Genomic DNA, 15,254 nt, shown 5'->3' on the forward strand with positions numbered 1-15,254 from the left:
AAAAAAAAAAAGAAAAAGAAAACAAAGGTCCTCACCACAAGACTGAGAGTCAACGTCAACTGTAGTGATAGATGGAGAAACAATTGAAACTGTCAACAACTTTATCTTCTTGGATCAACAATCAACACCCTTGGTGCCAACAGTCAAGAAAACAGGAGATGTATTGCATTAGGCAAATCTGCTGTCAAGAACTGCCAAAAAAAAAAAAGATCTGCCAAAAAATGCTCAAGAGCAATGATGTCAGTTTGAGGACTAAGGTTCATCTGATTCAGGTCATTGTCTTTTGAATCATCTGCTATTCATCAGAGAGCTAGACAATACTTAAGGAAGACAGAAGAAGAATTAATGCCTTTAAGTTGTGGTGCTTGAGAAGAGTACTGAATATCCCATGGACTGCCAACAGAACAAAGAGATATGCCCTGGGAAAATACAGCCAAGTACTCCATGGAAGCAAAGATGGCAAAGCTCCCCTTTTCATACTTTGAACATGTAGTTAGGTGAGGCTATTGCTTGGGAAGGGACATCATGCTTGGGAAAATGGAGGGTCAATGAAGAAAAGGAATGCTCCGATGAGAAAGATTGACAGGGTTACTTGAGCATTGGGTTTTATTGTCTCAGAGATGATGAAAGATGGCACAGGATATGTCAGGGCTCAGGTTGGATGTTCACAGGGTCTCTATGAATCATACTTGACCTGAGCACCTAACGACAACCAGTCCAGGAGAAAGATGAGGCAGTCAATTCCCATAAATATTTACAGCCTTGGGAACTCTATATATTTTTCTGCTCTGTCCTATAGAGTCATTATAAGATACACTTGGCCCAAGTCATGGTATTTTCAATACCCTTATATGCATGGAATGTGGAATCAAATTAAATTGTTGACAACTTCAATCTTTTCTCATCATGTTGCCTATTGGCCTAGTGGTGAAGATTTTCATTTTCTTTTTTTTTAATTTATTATTAATTTTCATGAAAATTTACAGAGACTTTGGATTTACATTAATTCATTATTGCACTTTTCTCACCTCCCAATCTTCCCTCCCAGTACACTACCCTCTTGGAAAAGTAAAAGAAAAATTCTTTCATTGTTTTACAATCCCTTCCCCCAGGTTCACTCCACTATGCAGCCTTCACTCTGGACTCCCATCATGACAAAAATACCTAATCACATACCCCTTTTAAACAGTTTTCTCCCTCATCTGTTTCAATGCAGTATACATTATTGAACCCATCTTTCTCATTCTCCCCTCAACCCCGATGTCAGTCCTGTTTTACAACAGTGGCACCATGCAGTATTTGTCCTTTTGTGACTGAGATACTTCACTAAGCACAATGTCCTCCAGGGTCACCCATTTTGAATAATATTGCATGAGTTCCTTGTTTTTCAGTGCAGTATTCCATTGTGTGAATATACCAGAGCTTCTCTATCCATTCATTTGTCGAAGGGCACTTGGGTTGTTTCCAATTCCTTGCTATTGTGAATAAAGCCATGATAAACATGGGTGTGCATATATCTGCTTGGGTGGCAGTTATGGTCTCTTTGGGGTATATTCCCAGTAGTGGAATTGCTGGGTCAAATGGTATCTCTATTTGCAACTTTTTGAGAAAGCACCATACCACAATGGTTGTACCATTTTACCCTCCCACCAACAATGAATAAGGGTTCCAGTTTTTCCACAACCTCTCCAGCATTTGTTGCTTGCTGTTCTGATAAATTTTGCTACTCTGACTGGGGTGAGATGATATCTCATAGTTGTTTTGATATGCATCTCTCTTAGAGCTACGGATTTTGATCATGTCTTCATGTGCTTGTTAGCCATCTGAATGTCTTCTTTGGTGAAGTGTCTGTTCATATCCTGTACCCATTTTTCTATTGGTTTATTTATCTTTATCTTGTTGTGGTGCTCAAGTATTTTATAAATTCTGGATATAAGTCCCTTATCTGATATATCATTACCAAATACTTTTCCCCAATCTGTAGCTTCCCTTTTTACACTGTTGGAGAAGTTTTTTGGATGTGCATAGATTTTTGTTTTTTGATATTAAGATGTAAGGCATCCTGAAAGTTGTAATCTTTGATCTTCTGTAGCAAGCATTTAAAAGTCTCTTTGCTTTCAGCAAGCAAATTGGTATCATCTGCATAACTCCAATTGGTAATGAGTCTTCCTTCAATCCTGATGCCATTCTTCTACACAGAGTCCAGTCTCTCAAATTATTTTCTCATTATACAGATTGAATAGGTATGGGGGGGGGGAAGATAGAAGTTTGAGGTACCTCTTTCCTGATTTTGAACCATGTAATAATGTTCCCTTGTTCTGTTCAGACAACAGGCTCTGGAATTATGTACAGGTTTCACATGAGCACAACTAAGTGTTCTAGAATTCTCATTCTTCTCATTATTAGCCATTATTTGTTATAATCCACACAATCAAATGCCTATGTATAATCAGTAAAACACAAGTGAACAACTTTTTGGTATTCTCTGCTTTTAGGCAAGTCTATTAGACATCAATAAGGATATCCGTCATTATACGACATCTTCTGAATCCAGCCTGAATTCTGGAAGTTCCCTGTCAATGTATTGGTCCATCCATTTCTTAAAATAATCTTCAGCAAGATTGTACTTGTATGTGTTGTTAATGATCAATAATTTCCACATTCTGTTACATCACTTTTTTTTTCTTAAGGAATGGAATGTCTTCCAGTCAGTCAGTCAGGTAGCTATCTTCTACATTTCCCAATTTCATGGCACAGCCACATTGAGGAGTGCATCTGTTTGCTGAAACACCTCAATTTGTATTCCATCAATTCCTAGGGCCTTAGTTTTTGCCCTTCCATTCTTCCTGCCTTACATGCTACTTCCTGATATGATTTACTGCCAACCAAATCGTTTTGGTATAGTATCTCTATTCCTTCGATCTTCTTCTGATGTTTCTTACATCATTCAAGATTTTGATAAAATTCTTCAGTTTTTGTATCCCAAAGCCTGAATTTGTTCTTCATTTCTCTCAGCTTGAGAAATGTCAAGTGTTTTCTGCACTTTGGATTTTCTAATTCCAGCTCCATGCGCATTTCTTATAATACTTTGTTTTGTCGTCTTGTGCTGCCCTTTTCAATCTTTAGTTCTCTCTCTTCATGATTCCTTCCCCTTGTTTTGGCTTCTTTTTTGTTCCAGTCCCAGTCCATGTCTCTTCTGACATCCATTTTGGTCTTTTTTTTTCTTCTCTGTCTTTATAGTGGTCTTTCCCTTTCTTCATGGTTAATGCCCTTGATATAATCCTATAATTCGCCTGATCTTTGGTCATTTAGTGTTCAGTACATGAAATCTATTCTTGAGATTTATTTTTAAAAATTCAGTTGGGATAGACTCAAGGTTATATATTGGTTCTCGTGAGCTTGTTTACGTTTTCTTCACCTTAAATTTGAACTTGTGTAAGAGTAGTACACTGGTCTCTCCCAGTGAGCCCCTGGTCCCATTGTGACTGCTGCTGCTGAGCTTTTCTACATTGGGATCCACAATCATCAGCCAAAGTAGCAACAGTTAAGAAATCAGTATGTGTTGCAATGGGAAAATCTACTGTCCAGGATGTCTCCAAAGTGCTAAAGAGTAACAATGTCAGTTTAAAGACTAAAATACGCCTGATCCGAGTCATGTTCTTCTCAATTATTTCATATGAATGTGAAAGTTGGACAGTGAGTGAGGAAGCCCAGAGAAGAATTGTTGAATATCTCATGGACTGCCAAAGAACAAATAAATAGACCTCAGAGGAAGGAGAAGCAGGGTGCTCCTTGCAGACAAAGATGGTGACTTTCATCTCACTTACTTTGGGCATGTTTTCAAGAGGGGCTAGTCCTTGGAAAAAAGACATCATGCTGGGAAAGGCAGAAGGTGAGTGAAAGAGAAGAAGATCGTCAACGACATGGATTGACACAGTGACTACAGCAATGAGCTTGAGCATGGCAGAGGTAATAAACACGGTGCAGGACAAGCCAAGCTTCAGATCTGCTATTCATAGGTTCGCTGAAAGGCGATGGACTCAGCGGCACCTGAGTAACAGCAGCGGAGTCATGTGAAAGTTAGGCACTGAGTAAGGTGTCCTGATGAAGAAGTTATGCCTCTGCCTCTGAATTGTGGTGTTGATGAAGAGGAGTGGGTATACCAAGCACTACCAGAGAACAAATGATTCCAAATTGGAAGAAGTGCAGCCAATATGCTCCTTAAAAGCAAACATGGCAAGACTTTGTCTCACATACTTTGAACATATCATCAGGAGCCAGTCCCTGGAGAAGGGACATTAAAAAAAGAGAAAACTCTTTAATGAGATAGATTGACACGTTGTTGTGTACCCTCAAGTAATAACTGATCCACAGCTGCCCCTCGGGTGGGTTTTCAGAGGTAGTTAATCGTATGGAAGGAGAGTGCCCATCCTTCTCCCACAGAGCAGCTGGTAGATTCAAACCATGCGCCTTTGGGATTGCAGCAGCATTCTGGCCAGTAAGGCATCAATGCTCCCTAGATTGATACAAATGGCTGCAAATATAGCAATAGTGTGAGCATAGCCACAATGCGCAGAACTGGGCATTCCCTGTACCTACATTTGCTATGAGACAGAATTGACACAATGGTACTCAACAACAATGTGAGTCAATACTGACTAAATGAGATTGTTCTTGGTAATGGTGGTGATGTTGATTTTGGTTTTGGTTTTGAATCCAACCCATACTTCCAAAGTCAGAAACTCAAAGGGGGGCCTGGAACCGTGATTTCTAAGCAGCCTTCCCAGGAGATCTTGTGCAGAGTGCAGTATGAGAGCCACCAAGTCTACATTCTTGACCAGATAACAGGTGAAGACCACATTCAGATCCCATCCCCATGTCAGGGCAAGGACTTCAGTGGGGTCATGAAGAAGACTGCTCTGCCTTTCAGTCCTCAGGCTTCCGACTAGCCTCTGCTCATCACCCAGCCCAGCCTAGAATCAGTCTTCTTGAAGGATATCCCTCCACCATTTTTATTTCTGGAACCAGTCATCAAAGCAGCTCTTCCCTCCTAATGAGATAATTGGTGCCATAATGCCATTAAGAAGGTGCCCTGGTGTGCGGCTCAATTAAGAAAGGTATATTAAATGATTTACACTTCTTCAGCTGAAACACTAGTCTGCGACTTGCTAAGTAATATAAGGTTGTCAATGAGCCAGAGTAGGGAGCTCATTTAATTCTATAGTAGCTTTCTAGCTAATGGGTATGTGCTTCTTCACCCCATTGTCCAAGTTTTTCCTCTCCCAATGCTGGAAACAAAAAAGAAGAGACCATTTGAGTGCCAGATGGCAAACGGGGCTGTGGGGGGTAGGGGTGACCCTATATAATGACTGATTCCAACAACGCTGCCTTCCAGGACTGCCTGCGTTCAGAGCCAGCTCTGCAGCCCAGTCCAGCCTTCAGTTAACAATGAGGCCTCAGGAGCCTGAAGAGCCTGGTCACAGAGACCCGGTCCTGTGAGTTCTGCTGTTCTCTCCAAGAACTCGGGAGGTCAAAGGTGAGGTCAAAGGGTAGCTCATGGCTGACCATTAGCAGCATCTGATGTTCATCATTTGATCAGCAGCACAGGGCATGTGGGAGCTCGCTGGAATGACAGAATCCCATGACCCACCACAAAGCCAGTGAATCAGAACGTGGACTTTAGCAAGACTCCATGCACTTTGAAATATGAGAACCACTGGCCTCGAGCCTTCCAGAATGAATCAGAGCTACCCAGGCTTCCCTGAACCAGATCTGCTTGCTACAAGCCAACCATGGCCACCCGTGTGACAGTGTGGCTCTTTTCTTAAACATGATAGTATTCTCATGGGAGCAAAACGTTTTAAGAAAATATCATAAAGAAGCAGAAAAGGGGGTGGAGGTGAGAAAGGCTCCTGGACCTGAAAAGTTCAAAACATCTTATTTCGTTTTACTCACACAACCACAGATTGCTCCTGCATCACGCCCAAGGGTTGCAGCTCCACCTCTGCCAAGCCACAATTCCATGAAAAGCCAGAAGAAAAACACTGATGTGGGAGAGCCAGGAACACCAATGCAGAGACCAAAAGCAGCATCATGGAATCCCAGCAGGTGGGAGCTGGAAGGAGCCTGAGGAGTCATTTCTCATCTCCTTCATCCTACAGAGGCGAGATGCTGTGGCGTGGTCCACAGGGTGCTGCACTGCAAACCCAAAAGTGATGCCTCTCTGGTGGTTCGAATCCACCAGCAGCTCCATAGTAGTAAGATCAGCAATCTCCTCCCATGTGATTTACAACTTCTAAAACCTGCAGAAAGGTCAGTAATAAGTTGATTGTGACTTGATGATAATAAGATTTTGTGCTTGCATCCTACAGAATGAGAAACTGAGGTCCACAGGGGGCAACCCTGACTTGTTTATAACTTATCTCTGGTACACACCAGAAGACTTCAAGAAATCTGTGCAAGGCAGGTCATGAGGTCAGGATGAGAAGGTCATTTCACCTATTTGCACACCCTAAACCTGCACTCCTCCAGAGCAAAGCAGCAGTGGGCTTGAATGTGTCAGAGATGGTGAGGACAGCACAGGACAGGACAGGGTTGAGAACTGTTGTTCACAGGGTCGTTATGAATCATACTCAACTAAACAGCACCTAACAACAACAGAGCAAAGGCAGTGCCACATGGAACAGATGTGGTGTGCATCCCTAGATTACAAGTCGCCTATAATAGTATGCAGATAGTGAGAATTAGCCCAAGCCTTTTGCAAAAACTTGAACTGAACTCCACACTTCCAACAGTAGAAAATGGGCCAACTCTTTTCTTTCCTGTTCCTTTTCTTAACAAGCTGCTTCATCTGTTACACTTACTCCTTTAAAATGTAGAGTGAGAATATACCACAGCTTCTCCATCCATTTATTTGTTGATGGGCGCTTGGGCTGTTTCCAACTCTTTGTTGTGAACAAAGTATGCATGTATCTGCTTGGATGGCACTTCTGGTTTCTTTAGGGTATATTCTCAGTAGTGGAATTGCTGGATCAAGTGGTATTTATATTTCCAACTTTTCACACAATGGAATATTATGCAGCACTGAAAGACAAAGCACTCATGAAATATTATACAAAATAGGTGACCATGGAGGACATTATACTAAGTGAGATAGATCTGTCAATCACAAAAAAGACAAATACTGTATAATGCCACTGTTATAGAACAGGACTGATATGGGGGTGGGGGAAAGTAAGAAAAGAGGGGATAAATAATGTACATGGATGGCATTGAAACAGATGAGGGAGAGAACTGTATAAAAGGAATATATGATTAGGTATTATTGGCATGACAGGAGTCCAGAATAGTAGTTTCATAGTAAAGTGGTCGGGCGGTAGGGGGAGGAGAACAGGACTGTATAACAATAAAAGAACATATTTCCAAAGGAAAAAGTGAACTGGGGGAGGGAGGATAGACAGGGAGGAAAATGTGCAACAAGTAGTGAATGGAAATTCAAGTTCTTTATAAACTTTCATTACAATCTAAAAGAAAAAAAAAAGGAGAATGAGGAAACGGATAAACCAGCTTAACAAGGGTCTGTCTCCACTAAAGGCCTGATGGTTTGTTTGCATGGTCCATAGTGGCCATGTTGGTTTTCGGTTTGTGGGCTTTTTATTGTTTGGTTTGGTTTTATTTCTAATAGACACAGCCCCTCGAGCCTCACAAGCACTTTGCCATAACCTGGAAGGCGCTAAGAGGAACAGCTCCACAATGACCAAGTCATCGCCTGTGGAAAACCCACAAAAGGAAGCCTGCTAGATGTACATTGTTCATAAAAGCTAGCTGGATAGATTTCAAATCCAAATTCTCAAAAATCCTTTCCCTGCTACTTCCAGAAGCCAGACAACACCAAACCTATTTCCCAGTCATGGCAGCCCCATGGGTGGCTGTGTCTGGGTGGTGCCTCTGAGCAGACCAGAGCCAACCAAAAATTGGCAGTTCAATCCCAAACCAGGCTCAATCTACCTGGAGGTGCCTTGGTAGAAGAGGTCTGATGATCTGCTTCAGAACCATCACAGAGTGGAAATGCAATTCTCTGCACGCATGAGTTGACACAACAGTAAATGGTTCTAGAAGTCAAACAATTTGCCAATCTCCCCACGTTCCTCCACAGAGACTATCATCACCTTCAGACTCTAGAATGGCTAAAACTTAAAAATCAGTCACATGTTCATCCAGTCCATGAAAATGAGGTTTTTACATCAAGGGCTCTTGGACACAGGCTCCCACTCATTCATTCATTCTCTCTCTCTCACTCACTTTCTCTTTTTCCTTTTGGCCTTTCCTTTGGTCCTGAGCACCCTGTCATTTTTCTAAAATAAAGGAAAGGGGAGAGAAAAAGGAGAAGAAGAAAATGAGGCTTCCCTGTGGTGATGTGAGTGACTGCTGTGTTTCCATGGCTGGCTTTCCACTGTTCTCGGTGACCCCTGCGGATTCCCCTTATGAGTTAGTGTCCCGGAATGTCTCTTTATTAGGTGTCTGGAGAAGTGAAGCTGTCCTGATGCCAGCGCCCCCACACTGAGGACTTTATTAGTTTTTCTTTTTTTTCTTTTTTTTTTAATTTTCTGTCTGGGTGCTCCTGCTGCATCAAACTTTCCACAGCTGTTAGAAGCTATTAAGTAAGTAGCCTCATTGGGCTCTTTCCCCACCCCCACCTCACTCTTAATAACATGAGAAATCTCTGGACATGCTACATGGAGCCTTTAAAATAAAGATACTCTGTCTCTCTGGTGAGAATTTGCTGGGGGTCCAGGAGGGGAGGGGACCTTCCGCAGTAAGAAAGGCTCCTTGTCTTGGCCCAGCTCAGCCTGAGAGCCAGGCAGTCAGAGCAATGAAAGGAACCAAATTGTGGGGGGCAGAAGTGAGAACCCAGTCTTTCAGTCATCCTGCCCAGCAAGCCAGTGGCCAGGGGTAGCGCTGACTGTTTTTAGACAGACTTGGAATCTGGCCCAGCGCTGGAGGCTGAGTTCAAAGCGTTCCCCTCCTGAGTGGACATTATAGGACCTGCAGCGAAGAATAAAACAGAACGACTTGCAAATGTTCCCCTTGTAGGCACACAGCTGCAGTTCTGTACAACAGGCTAGAACCATGGCTCATGTCTCCAAGGCGGAAATAGGGACCCCGGCCACCCTCTCCCTGGTAGCATCCCTGAATCACCTGCTCAGCTGTTCCCCACAGGACCCTTGCAAATAAGCCCAAAGATTGGCAATATGAGGATGGGTCTCCTGTCCTTTCAAAAACAGATGCATTCTCCTGTACACACAGCGATGGATTATTAGACCAAACAACCCAGCCTTTTCCCACGTGCCTGTGACAGATACGGCTCACTGCATCCGGAAACCCAAGGACCACAGACCACGGATTTGCGGGGCCAGAGAACTCTCCACATCCCTGCAGCCTGGCCTGCCTTGCAATTTGCTTTCCAGTGACTGCCTTTAAGCCTCCCTTTGAGCAGACCTTATTTGCAGGGTGAATGTGAAAGCACAGAGGGGTTGGGGGTTGGGGGAACCCTTTGGTGATGCCCGCCTCAGGAACAATTTTGCCTCTCAGAGCAAGTTGGTATTTGGGGTTAATCCCTCTGTGGAAACACTGGGTTGAAAGCCTGGAGGAGGTCAGGGGTCTGATTACGGCTTCTGTTTACACATAAACTTCCTGGTCCCTGGAGACAATCACAGGGTGGGGGAGGGGAGAGGGTGAAAGAAAGAAAAGGATTTTTTTTTTAATTAGATGTCCTTCTCAAAAATCAAGTCAGCAAAATCATGATGAATCATGATTGGAATCAGGGTTCAATTTTACTGGCTATGTGCAAATAATTCTTTTAAACTTTTCAGTCAGGATTCACACAGTGGAGTTGAAGCATCTTTTGAATAACATCTGGAATAAAATACTGGTATTAACTGTCTCGGAAAACCCCCTGGAGGGTCAGCTATGGGTCTGTTCTCTCCGGTGCACAACAAGAACATATTTATGTGCATAGATTATAGTTCTCTGTTTATATATGACATATATGTTTATATATGTCCATTTAAAATTGTCGTCAACACAGACACACATACACACACACGTACATACATATACACAGACCTACACAGTGGTATTAAGGCCAAATAACCCCATACTTTCCAAAAGAATTAAGAGGAGGAAAAACCAAAACATTTCCTCCACATGCTCAAAAGGACACAAAGCAAAACAATGCAGTTTGAGGTTGGATTTTTGAGGAGAGAGGGGAAAAGTAAACAAATTGGCTACCAAAAATTAGAAGTCAACTTTTAAGATCTACAACTTGAGCAATTTTTTAAAAATAATCATTTTAGGGGCTTCGGCCCTGAGAAGTGCTTTGCAATGCAATGAAGGGAAAAAAAAAATTTAAAAGACAAACAGTATTTCCTCCCCTCCCCCTTTTCTTAAGAGAGAAAGAGACAAAGTTTTAAGAGTCTGTCTCAGACATCTTTAAGAACATTAAATAAAATATCCACGAAGAAACTGTGGAAACCCTATTTCTTGGGACACTTAAGGCCAGAGATGTCACATGTGTATAGGATATACATTCAAGAATGTCCTGTAATAAAATACAGGCAATCCTAAATACTTCATGACAGTTTATCTTTGTGTTTCTAGCACTGTGATTTCTGTGAGGATTTTGCAAATACTTCCATCTGTTTACTCAGGTCAAATAAAAAGGTAAGTGATTCTTTCACAGATTCTTTCTGCTTTGAATCTCCAACTAGAAAATTTTAGAAAACCAAACATCTACATTTTGAAAACGGATTTGTCGACAGAAATTCTCTTTTAAAGTGAGTAAAAGTTACAGGCCACTAACTTATCAATTCATTGGGGGAGAAATCAATAACATTTCTTGCTTAATTCTCTTATCTGTGATCTCCCTAACTCATCAGTTACTAGGTTCTTATCTGACTCACTTGACCTTTTCCTCTCTTTATTTCTCTCATCCCCAAACAGGGATGTTTTCCTGATATTTTCTACCGCAAATCCCTTGAGTAGTTGACAGCAGGAAGGTGACCTCTTCAGCAGCCAGAATAAAAGGAGACAAGTTACAGGACGGAGGAGAGAGAATGACCCAGACGAACAATTCTGTGGACACAGAATCCAAAAGTTCATGAGCTGAGGAGTTCCAGAAATGTCGTGAGGGAAGGCTTGTATTGTGAAGGGAGACTGAACCACAAAAGCCTGCACCTCTGAGGGACCTCGTCAACCTTCTTACAGAATCACTTTTGGCATTTCACCCAACTGTCTATGGTGGCTGGATAAGGCTGAACGAATCTGGACCCTCTGGCAAGTATCAGAAGTTGTCAGAGAGCAAAGGCCATGCTAAAAGGTGGCATCAACGTTACTGGCACACAAAAGTAACAGTGAGCCAGCATTTCAGGACGCCAAGTGACTGGGCCCTGAGGTCTGCAGTGGAGAACAGTCAGAGTGATCCAATCCAGGGAGATTTTGAAAGTAAAAGGGAGGGGGGAGGCCAATAATATATCAAAATAATCTATGTAAACTAAAACAGCCCTAGGCCAAGCAGGATGCATGCTGGTCCTAATAATAAATCCAGAATCTAGGAGGTAACATTTAGCTCTGCTCATATCTATTCCAGGCAAGGCCAAGACCCACTTGAATGTCCTTCTCCCCAGTAACAAAGTATTGCTTTTCTAGGTCTGCCATTTAAAAAAGTGTCAGAAATTAGTTAGTTAAGAACACTAATACATTGTGTTATAGCTTCAGAGGCTTGTTGTGTCGTGTGCCGTCATATCAGAACCAACCCATAGCTGAGCCCCCAGCTGGTTTTCAGAGGCAGTCAATCCCTTGGGAGGAGATTGCCCATCCTTCTCCCATGAAACAGCTGGTAAATTCAAAGCACGTGAATTAGGGATTGCAGCACAGCTTCTTACCAGAAGGCCATCAGAGCTCCAGAGGCTAGGAGACTGAATTTATAGTGTCACCAGGGCCGTGTCCTCTCAGGAGACTCTGGGGAAGATTCTTGTCTCCCATCTTCCCAGCTTCGCACATAGCCGGAGGGGCTCCCTGGCTGGCAGATACCCTATCACTCACTCCCATCCCCACAAGGCTGTGCTGGCTCTGTTTATCTTTCTGTCTCTTTCCTATTATGTCAGTCATGTGGGATTAGGGCCCACCCTGCTATGGTATGACCTCCTGTTGGGGATAACATCTTGGAAGGTCAAAATGAGTCAGATACTCATGGCAATGGGTTGGTTTTGGTATTTCTGAACAATGTCCCTTCCACAGGTGCCAAGATTAAGTCTTCAACATAAATTTTGGAGGGGCCCAATTCAATCCATAAGGAACAGGAAAGGAGCATTTTTGATCAAATGAGTTTGGGAAATTGGCTGAACTTACATACTCTTCTCCCTATCCGCCACGCTGCTTAAATGGACACAATGTGTGGTCATGTTTTTAAAGACTTTGAGAAAGCCTGGAATTAATTCAATTTCTTTTCTATTTGGCTATTAGAAGATCTTTTATCTGCTGGGCACCTAGAAAATTCAGGCAAACACTGCTCTACACCTTTGGGAGCTCTAGTGACCTAGTGATAAGGAGCTGTGTTTCCAACCCAGAAGCAATTCAAATCCATCAGCCGTTCTGTCTCTCCTCCCTTGCCATTTGCAGCCTCTGAAAAACCCCTGGAGGATTACCGACTGAATGGTATATTACAATAGCAACAAACCTTTAGAAGCAAAATCCCCAAGGAGAGGCTGGGGTTAAAGCCACTCTTCTCTGGGAGACAGAAACTGGCAGTGCATCCAGGAGCTTCCAGGACGCCTGAGGGCGACACTAGCAGGTGTTCACGGGCTGAGGTAACACAGGAACTTAACAAGGTGCAGCCAGAAGGCCGGCAGAAACATGTCCTAGGCCGTCTCATGTCGAGAGCAGGAAGCCTTTGAGTTCATGTTAATATAGGCAAGGTTCCCCAGCACACGTGGTCCATTCTCTCAAACAAGGGTGCAATAAGGACTTAGTTTGGACTTAAGAAAGAAACCTGACCCAAGCTCAGCTGAGACCCAGAGAGCCTTGTCACTCTGTAAGCATTTCCAACACCTTTTCCATCCAGCCTCATCTCTATTGTGTGTCCTATTTCTCTATTGTCCTGGGGTTGACTGATAAGAAAGCTTGAGTGATGCAGTCCAGAGACAGCCACCTGAACAATAGGATGATGAGTTCTTGTGAGGGAAGTGAGGGGTGGTCATGAAGATCAGGGATCGAGCTAAATGACAGCTGTGTCACTCACTGAGCGTGATAGAATAATGTGGAGACACAACCCAAGAGGTAGATGCTGCCGGGTCATGTGGACACACAGTAGTTGTCACCGGGATTTTCATAACATTCTCTGAGAGTATCTCTCCATCCATAGATAGAATCTCACTATTTATGTTTTGCAGGCAGAAAGAATTCTCTTCAACACAATGTCATGCAGCTTTTCTAAGGCACCATAGAGTGAAATGGTAAAGCAGTGTGTGGCTAGGGAAGGCCTACAGAAATGTCACAATGGAGCAAGAAAGATGATTACCATTAGCAGTGTCCAAATTTCTTCACATGGCATCCATTAGGGGTTGAACTGTGTCTCTAGAAAAGATATGCCTGCATCCCAACCCTTGTGCCATCTTACATCACATATATGAATGTGAAAACCTCAAAAACCCACTGCCATTGACCTGGTCCTGGCTCTCAGCAGCCCTCCATCGCGTTTCTAAGGCTTTCCCCCTTGGATCACCTGGTGGATTGGAACTGCCAACCTTTCAATTAGATGGCAGCCCAATACACTAAGCACTACACCACCAGAGCTCCTTTATGTGGAAATGTTGCTGTGTATAGTAGAGTTGGAACTGACCCATAGCTGACCCTCCGGCAGGTTTTCAGAGGCAATTAATTGCACAGGAGGAGAATGTCCATCCTTCTCCTGTGGAGCAGCTGGTGGGTTTGAACTGTGTGCCTTTGGGATTGCAATGCAGCTTTTTAACCCCTAGTCCACTAGAGCTCCCTATTTGGAAATAGGGTTTGTAAATAAAATTCTACTCAGATGTAGCAATTTAATAAAACTAGTGTTGGGGGTTTTTTGTATATACCAGGAACCCTTACTTAGATGCTAACCAAGATATCAGGGTCTCTACTCTGTAAGCCCTTTCACAGGACAGTGATGTGTTAGTTACCACCTCAGGAACTCTTGGGGACAGCTTTACTCTTCTATAGAGGTGCTGTGAGTCAGGCTTGTCTTCAGTGGGTTTGGTTTTTGGTGTTCTTATAAGAGGAGGAGAAGAGACACAAGACAGAGAAGGAAGACAAGTGAAGATGAAAGCACACATCACAGTAACACTGTCCCACACCAAGAACCCCCACAATCACCAGGAACTAGGCGAGGATCCTCCCCTGGATGTTTCAGAGGAAACCTGCCCTTGCCAATGCTGTGCAGATTTTCAGCCTCCAGGACTGTGAGGGAATATATTTCTCTTGTGTTAAGCCACCAAATTTGTGGTTCTTAGTTAGGAAATTGATCTAGCATAGAAGATGCTTCATGAGAGGACTCTCTATGATGATTGCTCTATTTCTCTTCCTTTTTCCACTTTCCCCAGCACCCTCTCCAATACGTCCCCCTATACCTGCTGCTTTTAAATTTTTAAAGAAACTGTAGTTGTTGTTTTGTTTTGTGCAATGGAGTCAGAAGTGACTCATAGCTGAGCCTCCAGTAACAGTTGGAGTGGCTCCAAAAATGGAAGTAAATTGCCCGGGAGGAGAGTGTTCGTCTTTTTCATGAGAAGCAGCTGGTGGATTCCATCCTTGTGCCTTTAGGTTGGCAGCGCATCTCCTTACCCACCAGGTCACCAAAGCTCCTTACCCTTAAATACACTACTCCTCCCATAATCCCACAAGTTTCCTAATGCTGCTCCTCTTTCTCACACTCACATCCTCTAAATCCATCTGTGATCTCATCTTTTTGGCTGGGAAAATGCCACAGCCTTTGTCACCCCCTCTCTGTGCATGCAGAATTCAATCCGTCCTCTTCTATCATCTGTATCTCTCTGTTTAGCTTTACCTCATCATAGTCTCCTTGACCAGACATTGAACTGTTGATATGAGGAAGCTGTACAATTCATTAATTTTGGTCCATAGTGCCTTACCCCAAAGCCTGTCACATAATTGGTGCCCAGTTTGTATTTAATCATGACACACCAAACAGCATTCTGTAGAAC

The sequence above is a fragment of the Elephantulus edwardii genome, unplaced genomic scaffold (assembly GCF_000299155.1).
Source record: "Elephantulus edwardii isolate Elephantulus edwardi_28Jun2011 unplaced genomic scaffold, EleEdw1.0 scaffold00367, whole genome shotgun sequence".
In the NCBI taxonomy this organism is placed as follows: Eukaryota; Metazoa; Chordata; class Mammalia; order Macroscelidea; family Macroscelididae; genus Elephantulus; species Elephantulus edwardii.